We start from the raw sequence: 17333 nt of genomic DNA, 5'->3' as shown, positions 1-17333 counted from the left end.
GGTCCTTTACAGATGACACCCACGACCCTGTCTCTTGTACTTTTCATTTTGTCATCTGGGGATCATTAAAAAGCCATACCCACTGCTAATACCCACTAACTAATTTTCTGGTAGGAAACAAAACCATTAATTTTATAGACATTACTCTAAAACACCTCACAATACAAACAACAGTTAAAAAAAAAAAAATCATATTAATGCAGTGCATTGTGCTGTATTTTTACAGATTTTTTTAGAGTGCATCTTGACTCAGCACTGACTCATTTTGGATCAGGAAAATCTGGTTTTGAGAAATTAAATATTATTTTTATTAAATGTAATTGATTATTTATTTGCTCATTTTAAATGTTAAAGCTGTTAAGAAGGATTAAGGGACTATAACATTTTTTTAAAGCATTTGATTGATTGTAGCATAAGAGGTTAACTAGAATGATTTTCAGATCATGTTTTTTTTTCATGAAAATAGAGGTTTTGCCCGTTGAACTGACAATGTGGTTGCTAAGCTCAGTACCAGGCATTTATGTCAGTTTTATAAGTAGTTATCTTATGATACAGGTTACAGCCTTCTTGATAAGAACAAGAAAAGAGAAGATAACATGTTAAGAGCAGGTTTGCTCTTTCATTCAGACTTTAGGCTAATGCACCGCAAAAGTTAAGCTAATGTTCTGCTTCACAGCCACTGCACAGCTCGCTGCCTGAGCACACACACGCACACACGTTTTCACACATGCACGCATATGCACACACTCATACCAGTTTCCATACGGCTGTGGCTGACAGGGAACCAAGGTCACCTACAGTGATGTCACAGCTTCTTCCTTAGGCAACTCCAATCCCCCAACACAAATACAGAGAGAAAAGAAAAGGAGCAGAATTGGGGGAAACTGATGGGCTATCAGTCCACTGGGGAAATTTTCTATACGGTACATACATGCAGATAGACATGCAGTGTGACAGAATTGATACAGCAATGGATTTGATCCCATTTTCATCCTCCATGCTTTGTAACTTAACAGGATGTAATGTAGGATTTAGCACACTGTTCCAGTGAACATAATTGTCAGTATTGTTGACTGTTTGTGTGTGTTTTGCTCCCCATGTGTTCCCTGTGACCCAGTTTCTCCCTCATGTTGATTGTTAATTTGATTCCAAGTGTGTCTCGTCTTCCTCCCTGATTGCCCTGTGTTTATAAGCCCCAGTCCTTTCAGTTAGTGTTGGAAAGTTCGTGAATGTCTTCCCTGTGCTCTATGGTCCCCGTTGGACTATTAAAGACTCTAGATGTGCTAAATTCCTCGTCTCCTTATTCCTTGCTCCGTGCTCCTGGTAAAGTGTGACAATAATAAAGTATTCCGTTATTAAGACACATTCAACAAATTGTCATTTTGTCACTTAATCTGACACAAAGGTGTTTCCTTTGGAAGCTTAATTAATTAATACTTTTAATACTAATTAATTATTAATTGATTAATACTAATGCTTAATTAATTAATGACTTCACAATTGAGACTTTCTCACAATTCTGAGAAATATACAGTGGTGGCCAAAATTATTAGAACACTATCCCTGGTTTCACAGACATGGCTTAAGGCTAGTCCCAGACTAAAATGCATGTTTGAGCTGTCTCAACTGAAAATATCTTGCTCAGACATATCTTAAAATATGTCAGTTACATTGTTCTGTCTCAAGATGCACACATGTAACGTTTTCTTCTAAGGCATTTTCATAAAAGCTGCTTAAATATCTTAATTTAACTAAGGCCTAGTCCTATCTTAAACTAAACCCCGTCTGTGAAACCGGGCCTAGTATTTTCACCAGCTAAAAAATGGTTTTAAGTCAGTAATTTCTATCTTTTGCTGTAGTGTGTCAGTAGGAAATATCAGTTTATATTTCCAAACATTCAACGTCTCCAAGATGCTTCAAGAGACCTACCTGCAAAGCTACAGTACTGTTAAACGTTTTAGGCACTTGTGTAAAAATGCTTTAAAATGAGGATGCTGTCAAAAATGTCATAAATAGATTTTTTCTATCAATTAACTTCTATTAACTAAATTAAATCAACATTTGGTGTGACCATCCTTTGCATTTAAAGCAGCTTTTGCACTTGCACATAGTTTTTCAGGTAGCTTTGCAGGTTGATCTCTTGAAGCATCTTGGAGACGTTGCCACAGTTCTTCTGGATTTAGTCTGAGGAGAGTGGGCCAACTGATTCAAGCTGATAGAAGAGCAACTTTGACTGAAATAACCACTCGTTACAACCAAGGTATGCAGCAAAGCATTTGTGAAGCCACAACACGCACAACCTTGAGGCGGATGGGCTACAACAGCAGAAGACCCCACCGGGTACCACTCATCTCCACTACAAATAGGAAAAAGAGGCTACAATTTGCACGAGCTCACCAAAATTGGACGGTTGAAGACTGGAAAAATGTTGCCTGGTCTGATGAGTCTCGATTTCTGTTGAGACATTCAGATGGTAGTCAGAATTTGGCGTAAACAGAATGAGAACATGGATCCATCATGCCTTGTTACCACTGTGCAGGCTGGTGGTGGTGGTGTAATGGTGTGGGGGATGTTTTCTTGGCACACTTTAGGCCCCTTAGTGCCAATTGGGCATCGTTTAAATGTCACGGCCTACCTGAGCATTGTTTCTGACCATGTCCATCCCTTTATGACCACCATGTACCCATCCTCTGATGGCTACTTCCAGCAGGATAATGCACCATGTCACAAAGCTCGAATCATTTCAAATTGGTTTCTTGAACATGACAATGAGGTCACTGTACTAAAATGGCCCCCACAGTCACTAGATCTCAACCCAATAGAGCATCTTTGGGATGTGGTGAAACGGGAGCTTCGTGCCCTGGATGTGCATCCCACAAATCTCCATCAACTGCAAGATGCTATCCTATCAATATGGGCCAACATTTCTAAAGAATGCTTTCAGCACCTTGTTGAATCAATGCCACGTAGAATTAAGGCAGTTCTGAAGGCGAAAGAGATTCAAGAGTTTTATTTGTCACATACACAATTATACAGAGTATAACCAGCAGTGAAATGTAGGTCAGGTCCGCTCCAAGGACAATGCAATTATAAAGTATACAAATATTAAGAGAAGAAAAGTAGAAAAAAAAAATAAAAAAAAAATAAAATAAAAGAATAAAATAAAAAGATAGATAAAAAATATAAATATAAATGTGCAGGTCAGTATGTTGTTGACTTAAATAGTACTAAGAGGAATGTGCAAAATAATGTGCAAAAAAGTTGTACAGGGTATATAATAGCAGCAATATGAGGTAGAGAAAAATTATGAATAGCTTATTGATATGGTGATATTTACATGGAGTCAAGTGATGTTATGACACAGAGTTAGAGTTTAGGAGCCTGATGGCCTGGGGGAAGAAGCTCCTCCTAAGTCTCTCAGTTTTTGCCATCAGGCTACGGAAGCGCTTACCAGATGGAAGCAAAGTGAATAGCTGGTTACCAGGGTGATTTGAGTCCTTGATTATTTTGACAGCTCTATTTTTGCAGCGTTTGAGGTAGGTGTCCTGCAGAGAGGGGAGAGCAGACCCTGAGATGCGCTCAGCTAAGCGCACAACTCTCTGTAGTGCTTTGCAGTCCTGATTGGAGCTGTTTCCATACCACACTGAGATGCACTGAGTCAATACACTTTCTATGGTCCCTGAATAGAAAGTTTTCAGGATTGCTGGTGAGACCCTGAATTTCCTCAGCTGTCGCAGATGGTACAGTCTTTGCCTGGCTTTCTTTACCTGTGTTTGGATGTGTGTAGTACAAGTCAGGTTCTCGGAGATGTTTACACCGAGGTACTTGAAGCTGCTCACCCTCTCCACAGGGGTCCCACTGATCATAAGAGGAGTGTAGGGCTGCTGCTGTCTCTTCCTGAAGTCCATGATCAGCTCTTTAGTTTTGCTCACATTCAGAGAGAGACAGTTGTCCTGGCACCATGATGTGAGTCTCTCTACCTCGTCCAAGTATGCGGTCTCATCGTTGTTGGAGATGAGGCCCAGAACCACAGTATCATCAGCGAATTTGACAATAGATGTGGAGCTGTGAGAGGACACGCAGTCATGCGTGTAGAGAGAGTAGAGCAGGGGACTCAGGACACAGCCCTGTGGGGCTCCTATGTTCAGAGTGATGGAGTTTGAGGTGAACTGGCCAACTTTCACCACTTGAGGTCTGCGGTGAGGAAGTCTTGAATCCAGTCACAGAGTGAGGAGTTTAGGCCGAGGTCTGTGAGTTTAGATGCCAGCTTGATGGGGACTATAGTGTTGAAAGCTGAGCTATAGTCAATGAATAGCAGCCTTACATAATTTCCATTGTTGCTATCCAAGTGTGTGAGGGAAGAGTGGAGAACGTGAGAAATGGCATCGTCCGTGGATCTGTTTGGGCGATAGGCAAACTGAAGAGGGTCCAGAGTATCAGGGATGGAGGAGCAGATGTGGCTCTTTACAAGTCTCTCAAAAACCTTCATGACTATAGATGTGAGGGCAACTGGGCGATAGTCATTCAGGCAAGAGGGTTTATTGTTCTTTGGCACAGGGATAATGATGGATTTTTTGAATGAGGTGGGAACCACGGCGGTAGCAAGGGACTCATTAAAGATAGAAGTGAGCAAACCAGCGAGCTGATCGGCGCAGGACCTCAGAACACGGCCGGTTATCCCATCAGGTCCGGCTGCTTTCCTGACGTTCACTTTCTTTAGCGCCCTCCGAACCTCATCCTCCGACACGGTGATTACAGGATCATCGCTGCTCTGCCTGTTGCTTCCAGACGCGCTGGTCGGCAGAAACGCGCCGCCGCCGTTGCCATCGAAGCGGCCGTAGAAGATGTTTAACTCGTCGGCCAGCAACGGATCTGCTCTCACCTCCGCGGAGGATTTGTTTCCGAAGTCACAGATGGTCCTCAGTCCCTGCCACATCCGTCGAGATGCCACATCCGTCGAAAGGGGGTCAAACACAGTATTAGTATGGTGTTCCTAATAATTTAGGTGAGTGTATATGGAAATGTTATACAAAGCACTTTATTTATATACAGCAGACAATTGGTGAGTGCTGTAGCAGGCTAAAACATTCACAGTGATGTCATGTTCAATGTACCTGCAGGTGTCAAGACCTCATACTTGGTGATGCTTGAAGTGGTTTCGGGCTGTACCCAGACCAATTTTTCTGTTTCCTTTCGAACGGTTAACGTCTGGATAAGGGAAGCTAGTCTAAGATAAGCACATGAAGGAAGCCTCAACTCAGTTTTCAATTTAAAGGTAAGATGTCTTATCAATGCATAGTTGATTCCGCTGGGCTGTCAGTCACTTATGCACAGGTATTTTTTAAGTTTGATAAGTAGTAAGGGTGAATGAATACGCCCAAGGAAATGATGTGAGGAGAGGTGATTTTTTTTTTTTTTTTTTCCCCTCTGACACCATTCCAAGTGTGCATCAGTAGTGTTGTAGAATCAGGCCCTTGTGAAATTGAGGTCACCCAGCTGCAAGCTCTTGTGGCCCACCACTGGTGATGCTGAGGGTTGTAAAGGGCAAGGACAGCCTGTAGCGCTCTGTGCCAGTGTTCAAGGCTAATTTAATAAACATATTCCTGTGTACTTACTGTTAAAAAGAGCATTCATTCCTTCCTTTGTCTTTTTGCTTACCGCAAAAAATAATTTCCATTTGTACTTCCTTATCTGATAAAATGCAAAAATCTGGGTTATAGTGAGGCACTTACAAGTGAATGGGGACACTCTGTACATGTTAAAATAGCTACAAGACATAAACAAAATTTAATGTGAAATAAATTTTCAAAAAGTTCCCATGAAATATAAATTCAGTGAAACGTCAGGCTTCTCCACTCATCCACTCTGGATTATTCCCCTAAGATTTATTGAAAGGTATTCTATGCTATACTTTTAAAACTTTAAAACATGTCACCCGGTCTGCTTTTATTATCAGGAAAAAAAATGAGGCAAGAATAACCTAAAACACACCATATAGCCTACAATTGTTTTGTGTGATGTTTACAGCACAGCAACGATACAGTGTGTTTGTATACAGACAAACTATCTTTTCTTATAGCAGTATCTCTCATCATTGTCTCTATCAAGTTATAAAGAGCATAAGAGATTTGAGAACACTGTGGGCAGAGAGGACCAGGGCTATTCATACAATCTGCCCACAAACACCCACAGATCAATGCGCCCAAGAGCAAATACAGCATCCATCAAACTACACACATGAGCATGTGCTGGTTACGGTGGAGATGGATTATGTGTATAGAGATCAAGTACTATTTACAAATTATCATTTTAATTCCTCTATTAAAATGTTACCTGAAAACGTAAGTTCTTATCTAACTGGATAAACTAAATTCAGGGCCTATAAGTGAACATCAAAGTGGGCTGTTGCAAACGATTTTGTCTCCCTCTTGTGGTGGTCTAGAAAAATATTGATTCACTACAGAAAGTCATGACTAAGGGTGGTAGTCAGGGGATGAGAGGAGGAAAACCGGAGGGAAGAGAGCAGTTATTGTGGATTACCACAGCAAAGTATAAAGGGCTTCCCACTTCGCACTTCATTTCATACTATTTCATACAAAGCTCTCACTTTCATAAACCACATTTCTAGTCTGAAATCTTGGGAGGAAAAAATATGAGCTGGAAAACTAAGTGAGGCATTCTGGGAATGCATGGTGCTTGCAATCAGAGAAGGCAGTCAGAGCCAATGAGGTACTGGCAGAGAAGTGCATGATGGGTGCCAGCCTTGCCCAGAGGGATGGAGAAGAGCCAGTGACTGTGCTGTATTAGTCTTGGAATCCCTCTTCATCACATACTTGAGCTCGGAGCAGCGTGAAGTCCCCATCTTCCTCTCAGAGGGAGTATCAGGTTGGGGTGTAAATGTCCAACAACGTCTCACCTCATTGCACACTGGAGATCACAGTAAGTGAATCAGAGTGAACAATGACTGCCTCGCCTCTCATGCCAGACAAGACAGTTTTCTTTTCCCAAGTAAGGCAAGTTTGTTCCTGGCCTGGTTGACTTTTGAAAATACAGTTTACAACAGTATAAATAATCTGCAATTAACAATCACAATGGGGGTGTAGCAACATTTTTTATGTATCACTAAGTTAAACAGATGTCTCTGCTCACAGATAGACGTTATCTATACAGTAGTTTCAGTAAATTCTGTTGTAGAAAATGTGAACCTTGAGGCAATTTTGTTCCACAATTTAAGTAATGTATTTTCTCAATGGGGTAATGCATTACTGCAATTCTACTGAATTTTCTATAGAAAGACCGTGTATAAAAGTGCACAGAGAACTCTATAGTGAGGCATAGCTTGGCTTTTAAGAGTGATATTAAGAGATAAAAGAGATAAGACTAAGATAAGAGTACTATTTTGCACGTGTTTCTCTTTCACTACATAAACAATTGGAAGAGTGAACACCTTGCACTCAAATAGCTATGGATTTGTCAAAGGCAAATGTCAAATTAGCCGTAGCTTCAGAAACAGGTTAATCTTAATTTTCCACAGGCTATCTGCATTCTGTGATCTGCTGAAAAGCCATGTCAGTCTCCACTTTTCTCCAACAGAGGGAGACTTGAGACAGACACTACTGTGGGACTTCTGGCAAACTTCAGGGAAACTTAGATTCTCCAACAGATAAAATCTCCCTAGCATTATCTGTTCCTCTCCTTGTGTTTTTTTTTTTTTTTTAAGCAAGCTAATGTTCTGTCAAATTTATAAAAATAAGGTCTTCTGAGATGGGTATCTCTCTTTCTCTTTCTTTCCCTGTCTGACTAGCCATAGGCACTTGGAAAGATGATAGTTCTCCATCTCCAAGTTGAGCACAAAGAAACATTGTCCAGGAGAAAAACACAGGTGACTCTAGTTGGAGCTCATTAGTTTGAATCTAATCTCAGACCATTCTTTAATGAGAAGGTAATTTTTTGGGGGGTGCTTCACATAAGATGTGTGTTCAGAAATCCAGTTTCATTATTTTGTGGTTCCAGCTGGAACTTTGCATGCACAATAAAAAGAAGAGGCTAATTCATAAATTACAGCATAGCTGACCTGATAAAGGGATAGTTCACCCAAAAATCATCATGTCAGTTTAAACCTGTATGACTTACTTTCTTCTGATTAACACAAAAAGAGATGTTAGGCAGGACACCCATGATGTGTTAAAATGACCAGGGGATGTCAAGCTGCACATATGACGAAAGGACACATAAAATAATTCATATGACATATTGTAGATTTGTGTGAGGAACAGACCAAAAGTCAACATAAATTTAGACCCCTCTCAGCTGTGCCTCTCAATTCTCATTTGTGAAAATGTAATGCTGTAATTGATCGGGAGACACATGAGAACCAACAATGTTAACATTATTAACATCAAACCAAAATTAAAGGTCTGACACCTTTTGATGCACCATATTTCAATATGAACATGAATGAGATTCAAGAGCTGTGGTGAAGTTTGTCAGTGAACTATGATGGAAATTTCAGTTGTCTGTTTCTCACACAAACATCTTTAGAATCAGAACACTTAAAATACACAGTAGCAAAGGAGTCACCATTGCTTCAGGTTATCTCTGTTTCTGTTCCATGGAGGAAAGAAAACCATAAAGGTTAAGAATGACTAGTTTTTGAGTAATCTATTCATGTGAAACTTCATGTGTATAATGCATTAAAATATATCAAGAACGTTTATCGTCGAAACAGACTTTTTCAATATTTAAATCGTAGAAGTGATCCATTGATTTTGACAGTCATGAAGATACATAGTTCTCTATCTGACCCAAAAAGCTATGCAAAAGTAGTCTTTCAAAAGGACCTGTCCATCATTTTGCACCAAATATTTTGCACATTAACTATAGTGATTTTTGAGAAAGTGCAGTTGTTTCTTTACTGGCACTGTACACACAAACTAATGATGACTGAATGATGGAATGAGCAGTTTGTAGAGCATGTACATTTATGGCTCTGTGTGCGCTGTAGTCCGAGTGGGTTTAAGTGTGTTTACAATATGAATAAATGTGTGTGCTGTATATGCCTGGTATGAAACGCATTCTAACCATGACTCACCTCCCAAGCTCCACACTAAAATGAAAAATTGAGCCACAAGTGTGTTTCTGGTCAGCGTTCTGCAGTCAGTTGTAAGTGGGAGCTGGGGGAGAATAATAAACAATAGTGGTCTGAGGTGCCTCAGGAGTAAAGCTCCCCTTGGCAGATCTGGGAGGCGCTTTATAAATTAGAAATGAGTCTTGCGGCCAGGTGCACCAACAATAGCTGCCTGAGCTGCTTAGCTGGCAAACCCTGTCCTCCCACACCCCCACCCTGACACTCTTTCGGCCCCCGTTTCTCTCTGAGCACCCCTTTTTTGGTGTGTGAGGGGTCCGGGACAGTTTTGCACACTTGTGTTCATTAGTTCCGTCAGGAGACACCTTGAAGACAGAAGGGAGTTACAGAGAACGGCAAGTATGTCAGTTATATATTTCAAGATAAAGCTGCTTTTGTATGATCATGTTCTGTTCTGGCTAAGCATAAATTATATGGCATTTATGTAATGTACAATTACTGCACATTTCCCTCAGACTGAAAGCTTTAGTGCGACATGTTTCAATAAAACACTCAGCTAACCTGTACATTTATGTCTCTAAAGTAATGCTACCATTTTAATTTCCCTGGTCACTTAACACTTCATTACTCAAAGTAAAGTTTATGGCTAATTTCAAGAGAGTTCAACCCCTTAACCTTCATTCCCTGTCTGGTTTTTGGGAGGCTTAAAGGTGAACATTTCAGGCTGTAAATTACTTTTACAGTTAGGGTTTTGGTATACCCAAAGGAATCCAACAATTGCAACACAGAGCACTGAACTTTCAACTGAAAATCCTGCACGGAGGAAATTTTATTTTTTCTTTCTCTTGCAAACTCTACGTTAGTACACGGGAACCTGTTAAATAAAACCCCGAGATTGCCAAATTGCGTCCTTTTTTCCAGGAACAAGAGACTAGAGCCTTTTATATGAAAACTGTAGCAAATAATGGAACATTATGAACAACTAAAACAATATTGAATAGGTATTTTTTCCATAATCCATAGGATTTAAGGTGGTTTTAAATTAAGTGTCTAATTTTTAAGTATGAAATGCATTTGTGATGAAGATTTGATATGATATATTACAAGATGTGTATATTTATCCATTTATTCATTTCAATTGATTTTCTTTTTCAACAAGTTTTTTTTTAATATACTGTATATATATATTATCAGTAAGATCTACACTGAAAAGTTAAGATTTGTCCCCCCCAAATTATTTGTTTCTTCTGTTTAAGATAGACCAATAAGCTGCAAATTAATTCACAGTCACACATCCAGTTTTGGATTCATATTTTATTCCTATCAAGCAACAATGAACATTTAACATAAAAGTGATTGACTAAAATATTTTTCACTAGCTAATATTTGTGATTAATGGCAATATATGGCGATAGATGCTATTTACACTAAGTACAAATAGCTATAGATTCTATTTGCACGTTAAAATAGCAAGATTTTCTGCTATTTACACTACGTATTGCAAATAGTGGCATTTATCTGCACCTCAGTATTGTAGTACATTATAAAACAGTACGCAATAATAACATATTGAGTGTAATTTATAGTTTTAATTCAAATTATTAAATGGATGCCACCTCATTGGGACAATAAAGCCCTCCCTAGATCTACCCTAACCCTACCCGATACTTTATTTTCAACTTTTTGATTAGTTCCTTCAGTTTTATTTAAAATAAATGCCTTTGCAATATGAGATTTGAAAAGGGAGAAAAAAAGTCTCGAAAGGGCTCGAACTCGGGTCGATCGCATCAAAAAGCCTGCGTCTTACCATCTACACCGCTGAAATTGATCTGAAACTCAATCACATGTTAGTGGGCGGAGTTAGTGTAAATAGCCTTTGCCAACAAGACGGGCTATTTGCACTTAGTGTAAATAGACACTCCGTAAAATGTACGTCACAGAAATATCACCACTTTTAAGTTTAACATTTTGTTGGCATCCTCATATTTTGCCTGTCATGGGTTGTTTACCTTTTCTTCGTGTGCTTCACCACAAAACCATCATTGCTAATCTGTTCATAGGCTCCGATTGTCTACATAATTTGATTTAATAAATATGTTGAACTCTTGTCATAGAAACTGAATGAATGATATGCACAAAAGTTTTTTTCCCCCCTTTTTCTTTTCTTTCCTTTTCTCTAGTCAGGTCAACTGTACCAAGGCATGACCAAAATCTTCACATCTACAGGAATTCAGTCGGGTCAAATGAGTGTGTCCACTTATCAAATATTAGAGTTGCTGGAAAGATCAGACCTCCCACATAGCACCAGAACTCTGTTTTGGATCCATCTTAGCCACCGCATGAAGATAAGTAGCACTTACAGTTTATATTATCCCTTTAAATTTTGCAGATGGCTTTTTCCAGCTTTATCAGCATTTATTTAATCAAGATGTTGCCTGTTATCTATTCCTGCACATTATGAAGCAAATTCCTATGCAAGTAAGAGAGGAGTCAGAAACCAAATGGAGACAGAGGTGACTGGGAGAAGCACCTTAGCATTCTTTGATGCAAGCGTTTTACAGAAAGTGATCATAACATAATATCTGTAAGGAATCTAAACCATCATCCTCAGACTGCCTCATGAAAACGCCGACTTTTAAGTAGGCTATCATTTTGGTTTTGTAAATGAACGCAGTACAAGCAGGAACGTAGGAATAGAAAAGTGTTTAAATTTTATATTTTTTAGGTTTCAAATTCTGTCAGCCTTTCTTCAATACATGACACAATTTTAAACGCTGTTTAAACAGATAAATTCACATGGGACACAATTTGAAAGTGTAACCCACTCAAATAATTCAGTGGATCATTTGTGATAAATGAGAATAATTGTTTTTTTTTTTAATTCACAATGTATTTTATTTTTATTTTTTCTTACTTAATGCATATTATGTTCAGGCATGTAAAATATACATTTATAAATGTATTTATGTATTGAATTCTGTTGCAAAATAGAATTGACTATTAGATAGCTAAGTGCCTCGATGGTTGCTGACGTCACTTGCGCACCAGCTCGTGGTGAGAGAGATGAGAGCCGCATTTCGGCTGCAGCTTAATCTTATTCATCCTCGCCATTCCTTCTTTAAATATATGCCTGAACTGTTTCATTGCATTAGTGTTTGGAGGATGCCGTTTGTGCTCGATGAGATCGGACTTTTTCATCGCATCGTGGTCGTTTTGGATTCACGCCAGGAGGGGGAGACGAGTTGGATTTCACTACGGACGGATTGCGTAATCAGAGGGCTCGGTCGTAGAGACGGAAAAGTTTCTTCATCGTTCGTTTCGCCGAGGACTCTGTAGGCAATTATACACTCATATTGACTGAACTGAGCCAAACACATTCTTACTTCATTCAAGACTTCGGTATTCATCTACATTTTTTTGGACTGATTTGGACTATTTCCTGTACTTGTAATAAATTTTGATCCTAACTGCTTTGAATAAGTTTTTTATTACTGATACATTTTATTTCTTTACTTTTTTCTTTCACAATGGATCTGTGCAAACAACATAATTTTGATCCCGAGAGGTCTGTAATACTAAGGTAGATCCAAACACTATTCTCACAGATTCTTTGACCATCTTGATGAGGTGAAGAAAATAGAGTGGCTAGGTGACAAATCCTCAGGGGAGCTTCTTTGTGAATTTCAGGAGGTTACCACCCCATTAATTGCTGAAGAAGAATATTTGAATGTTGACTGCCAAAATGTATGGGGTGTTGTACCACTAGATTGTAGACAGATAAAAGATGTGCAACATCACTCTTGCGCTCCAACACCAATACCGAGAGATACAGTTCAAATATTGGATGATATGGCTGATGGCGCAAATAGAACATTTGGTCCAACTACACTGTGTAAATGTCAATGATCTAAGCCAGCAGGTGGTGACTAAGCTTGAACACAAGGCTGACAATGTTGACAGGGCCCCATAACTTCAACCTCTACTACAAGAACATTTTGTGATGCAAAGCCTCGAGTTATGCAGACTGTAGCTACAAATTCAGCATCAAAATTCTCGTTTGCAATTCAAGATGATGCACCCCCTATGGAAGGAAACTTGATGCATGAAACTTGATCCAGTCACTTTCACTATACCACAAGAGGAGCAGCGACTGGTGGTGGAACATGTGGTGAAACATGACCCCGAATATCAGGCACATGTTCCCTCAACCCCAAAATTGAGAATGTTTTCTGGACACCATCCTAAGCCTAATGGGGAAGTTGATTTTACCATGTGGCAATTATATGCTAGGCAATTACTTTCAGACACTTCTCTGACAGAGAGGCATAAGAGAAGACACATCTTCGATAGCCTCCTCCCTCCTGTTCTTAATGTTACTCTTGGTGCAGGTACCAATGCACCACCAGCGCTGGAGATGGAAAAGGCGTATGGTAGTGTCACTGGTGGAGATGAGCTGTACATTCAGTTTATAGAGACACACCAGAACAGGGGTGAGAATCCCTCTGATTATTTGAGACGACTTCATTCTCTGATGCAGGAGGTGGTTGAAAAGAAGGGAGTGGTTGGCAAACATTGACACTCTACTTCTCAAACAGTTCATCAGAGGGTGCTGGAATGAAGTCCTGATAACCCAGTTGCGTCTTAAAGATTTGTTAACAGATGCATCACAATCAGAATTGAGCTATTCTAGCTTGCTTTTCAAACTGAGTTCTTACGAGCATGAAAAGCAGCGTAAGGAGAAATGTATGAATCGCCACTTATGTACACCTCCCACTAGAGCTCAGAGCCAATTACATGTTACTGTCGACCAGGGATGCATAGGAAACCCTGAGGAGGTGTAAGACAGTATGGCGCTAACAAGACGCATAAAAGAGCTTGAAGCTTTTCTTCCTCACCAGTACAACTGGGGAAGCGTAAGGACTGTTAGATTCCTCAATGATCTCACTAGCGAGCAAATCTAGCAGATGTTTCCTCAAATCTTCAAAATCAGCTGGTGATGTGTCTTCTCACCTCAGTGAATAAACAGGCGTATGATGAACTCCAGGCCAGTGGGGCTAAGAAGAAAAGAGGCAAAGAAGGGAAACCATCACACCGTGTACCTCAAAATCAACCTAAATCACCACCTATTGGAGCGTTAGGTGAGGACTCTCATTATTTGCAACATTGCACTAATCCTGTGAATGTAGACCTGGTGCAGCAAAAGTTAGTGCAGAGGCATGAGTTCTCCTACCAAAGTGACAACGCCCATTGTACATTTAAACTTGGAGTAGCTTCTGTTGTGGAACGAACAGAAGCTGGAGTTGTGAAAAGTTGCATAGAAAAGAGTAACCAGGTTCCTAATGGTTTAATTGGGGAACCTTGGGAAAGTAAAGCTTGGTTGGATGGAATTGAGTGTCATTGTGTCATTAATTGACATGGGATCCCAGGTGACTTGTGTAGCCGAATCTTTTTACAAGCAGTAATTATGGCATAGGAGCATTACCTCTATGGGGGATCTCATTCGGGTTGAGGGAGCTGTGGGACAAATAGTTCCCTACATTGGGTACATCGAAATAGATGTACAGTTTCCTAAGACTGCTTGCGGAACTGACACAGGCGTGGCTGCGCTAGCGTTGGTCTGCCCTGATCAGGCCTACAATGCTCGGTTACCCTTGCTAGTAGGTTCAAATGTATTCCGCCTCTTGTCCAAGATTGTAGGCTGCTGCAGGGAAATGAGTAACTGCAGCATATGCCTATCAGTGCCAATTGGATGTCTGCTTATCGCATGTGTGACAGTACCTCGACACCCTGTAAACGGGCACAGCACACTACCCCAGTTAATCTGTCGGGCAGGAAGTCTGTAACAATCAGTAAAGGGGAAAAGTGTGAGGTGACCGGGGTGTATCGAGTGAAAGATTGTGACATGAACAAGACGATAATTATTGATGAGCCCTTGATGCATCACATTCCTGGTGGTTTAGTTGTGGAATGTAAATTGATTCAAGCAGAGCTCAGTGCGCGGAATAAAGTCAAGGTAGTCATCCGAAATGTTTCAGATCACAGCGTGACCCTACAGCCAAAGGGAGTGCTTGCTGAGTGTTCAGTGGTGGACTGGATCCTGTGACTCTGGACTTCGGTGACTCTCCCATTTCTGAGGAGTTCAAAGCTCACATCATTGAAACAATAAACCAGGAAGTGTCAAGTGCATTCGCCAAACATGATCTTGATGTGGGACATGTGTCAGATGTAGCACATCGGATAGAGCTGATTGACCACATTCCTTTCAAAGAGCGTACTCGTAGGGTCTCACCAGCTGATTTTGAAGATTTGAGGAAACATCTGCTAGATTTGCTCGCTAGTGAGATCATTGAGGAATCTAACAGTCCTTACGCTTCCCCAGTTGTACTGGTGAGGAAGAAAAATGGAGATTTGAGAATGGTGGTCGATTACAGCAAGCTCAATAAACTGACAAAAAGAGACGCATATCCTCTCCCAAAGATCGAGGATATGTTTACTTTGTTGTCAGGCTCTAAGTGGTTTTCAGTCCTAGATTTAAAAAGTGGATACTACCAGTTGGAGGTAGAAGAAAGTGACCTTCCCAAAACAGCATTTACTACGCCATTTGGAAACTGGCAATTAGGAATTTAACACTATCATTCAGAAGCTTACAACTGCGCCAGTTCTGGGTTTTGCAGATTGGAAGTTACCCTATATTCTTCACACTGATGCCAGTGTCAATGGCCTTGGCGCCGCTTTATATCAGGTCCAAGATGGAAAGACTAGAGTGATCGCCTATGCCAGCCGTGGCCTGTCAAAGAGTGAAAAAAACTACCCTGTGCACAAGCTAGAATATTTAGCACTCAAATGGGCTGTGTGTGAAACATTTAACGATTTTCTGTATGGCACAAAGTTTACCATGCTAACTGGCAACAACCCATTTGTGTATGTGCTTACGACGGCTAAATTGGATGCGGCTGGCCATAGGTGGCTCGCAGCTCTGTCGATGTATGTTTTTGATATTAAGTACAGAGGGCAAAACTAATGTAGACGCGGAGGGGCTATCTCGAAGTCCTCAAGAACCACTTACTGACGATGCAGAGACCATCCAAACAGATGAACAAATTGCAAGTTTGCGTAGCAAAGCAGAATGTGAAGCTACTGAGTTTGAGAAGTTTGGTCAGGAAGAGATTAAAGCTGTGTGTTTGCGACATTCTGTATCTTGTGAGATGCATAATTCACAGCTGTGTGAGGAGGGAGACTCGCTGGAAGGCAGGGTTATCCAAAATCCGGCTGTGGAGATGTTACTTTGTGATGAAGATGTAGTTCCTGATGATTTGATAGATCCTGAAGGTTTGCCTGGACAGACTACTCTACCTAGTATGACTCCGGATGATTGGTACAAGCTACAAAGAGAGGATGTAGCCATCAGAAGGGTAATTAGTCTTGTGGAGTCTGGGGAAACTTTAACTCATTCAGATAGACTCAATGAGTCGAAAGAAGTGAGTCTAATGCTGAGGGAAAGACCCAGATTAATTTTACTAGAGGGTGTGCTGTACCGTATGGTATCCGATCAGTATGGACAAAAATATGGGCAGTTGGTCGTTCCCCCTAGTTTCAGAGACAGAGCTCTTGAAGGAGTTCATGATGAAACTGGGCATATAGGTTATGAAAGAACTTTGGAGCTTGCACAAACCAGATTTTATTGGCCTAAAATGGCAGAATATGTGGAGCGAATGTGCAGAACTTGCGAGCAATGCATCAAGAGGAAGTCACGTGCTCAAAGGGCTGCAGAGCTTGTGAACATCAAAACTTATGCTTCCTTGGAGCTAGTCTGCATTGATTATATTTCATTAGAGCCAGACTCAAGTGACACCTGTAACATATTAGTCATCACTGACTATTTCACAAAGTACTCGTGGGCATTTCCTATAAAGGACCAAACGGCCAAGACTGTGGCTTCTGTGTTGTGGGAGAACCTGATTTGCCATTTTGGTTTCCCGAAAAGAATACATAGTGATCAGGGGGCCAATTTTGAGTCTGAGCTCATGAAGGAGTTGTGTACAATAGCTGGGGTAAAATCCCGCACTACACCTTATCACCCAAGGGGAAACCCAGTAGAAAGGTTTAACTGAACCCTTCTTGATCTACTGGGAACCCTGAGTGATAAGAAGGAACATTGGAGAAAATATGTCCGTACCCTAGTGCACGCATATAATTGTATTAGGAATGACACGACTGGTGAGTCTCCTTTTCTTCTAATGTTCGGACA

This window comes from Barbus barbus (genome assembly GCF_936440315.1).
Source record: "Barbus barbus genome assembly, chromosome: 5".
NCBI classification, from domain to species: domain Eukaryota; kingdom Metazoa; phylum Chordata; class Actinopteri; order Cypriniformes; family Cyprinidae; genus Barbus; species Barbus barbus.
Note: the sequence above shows the minus strand (reverse complement) of the source record.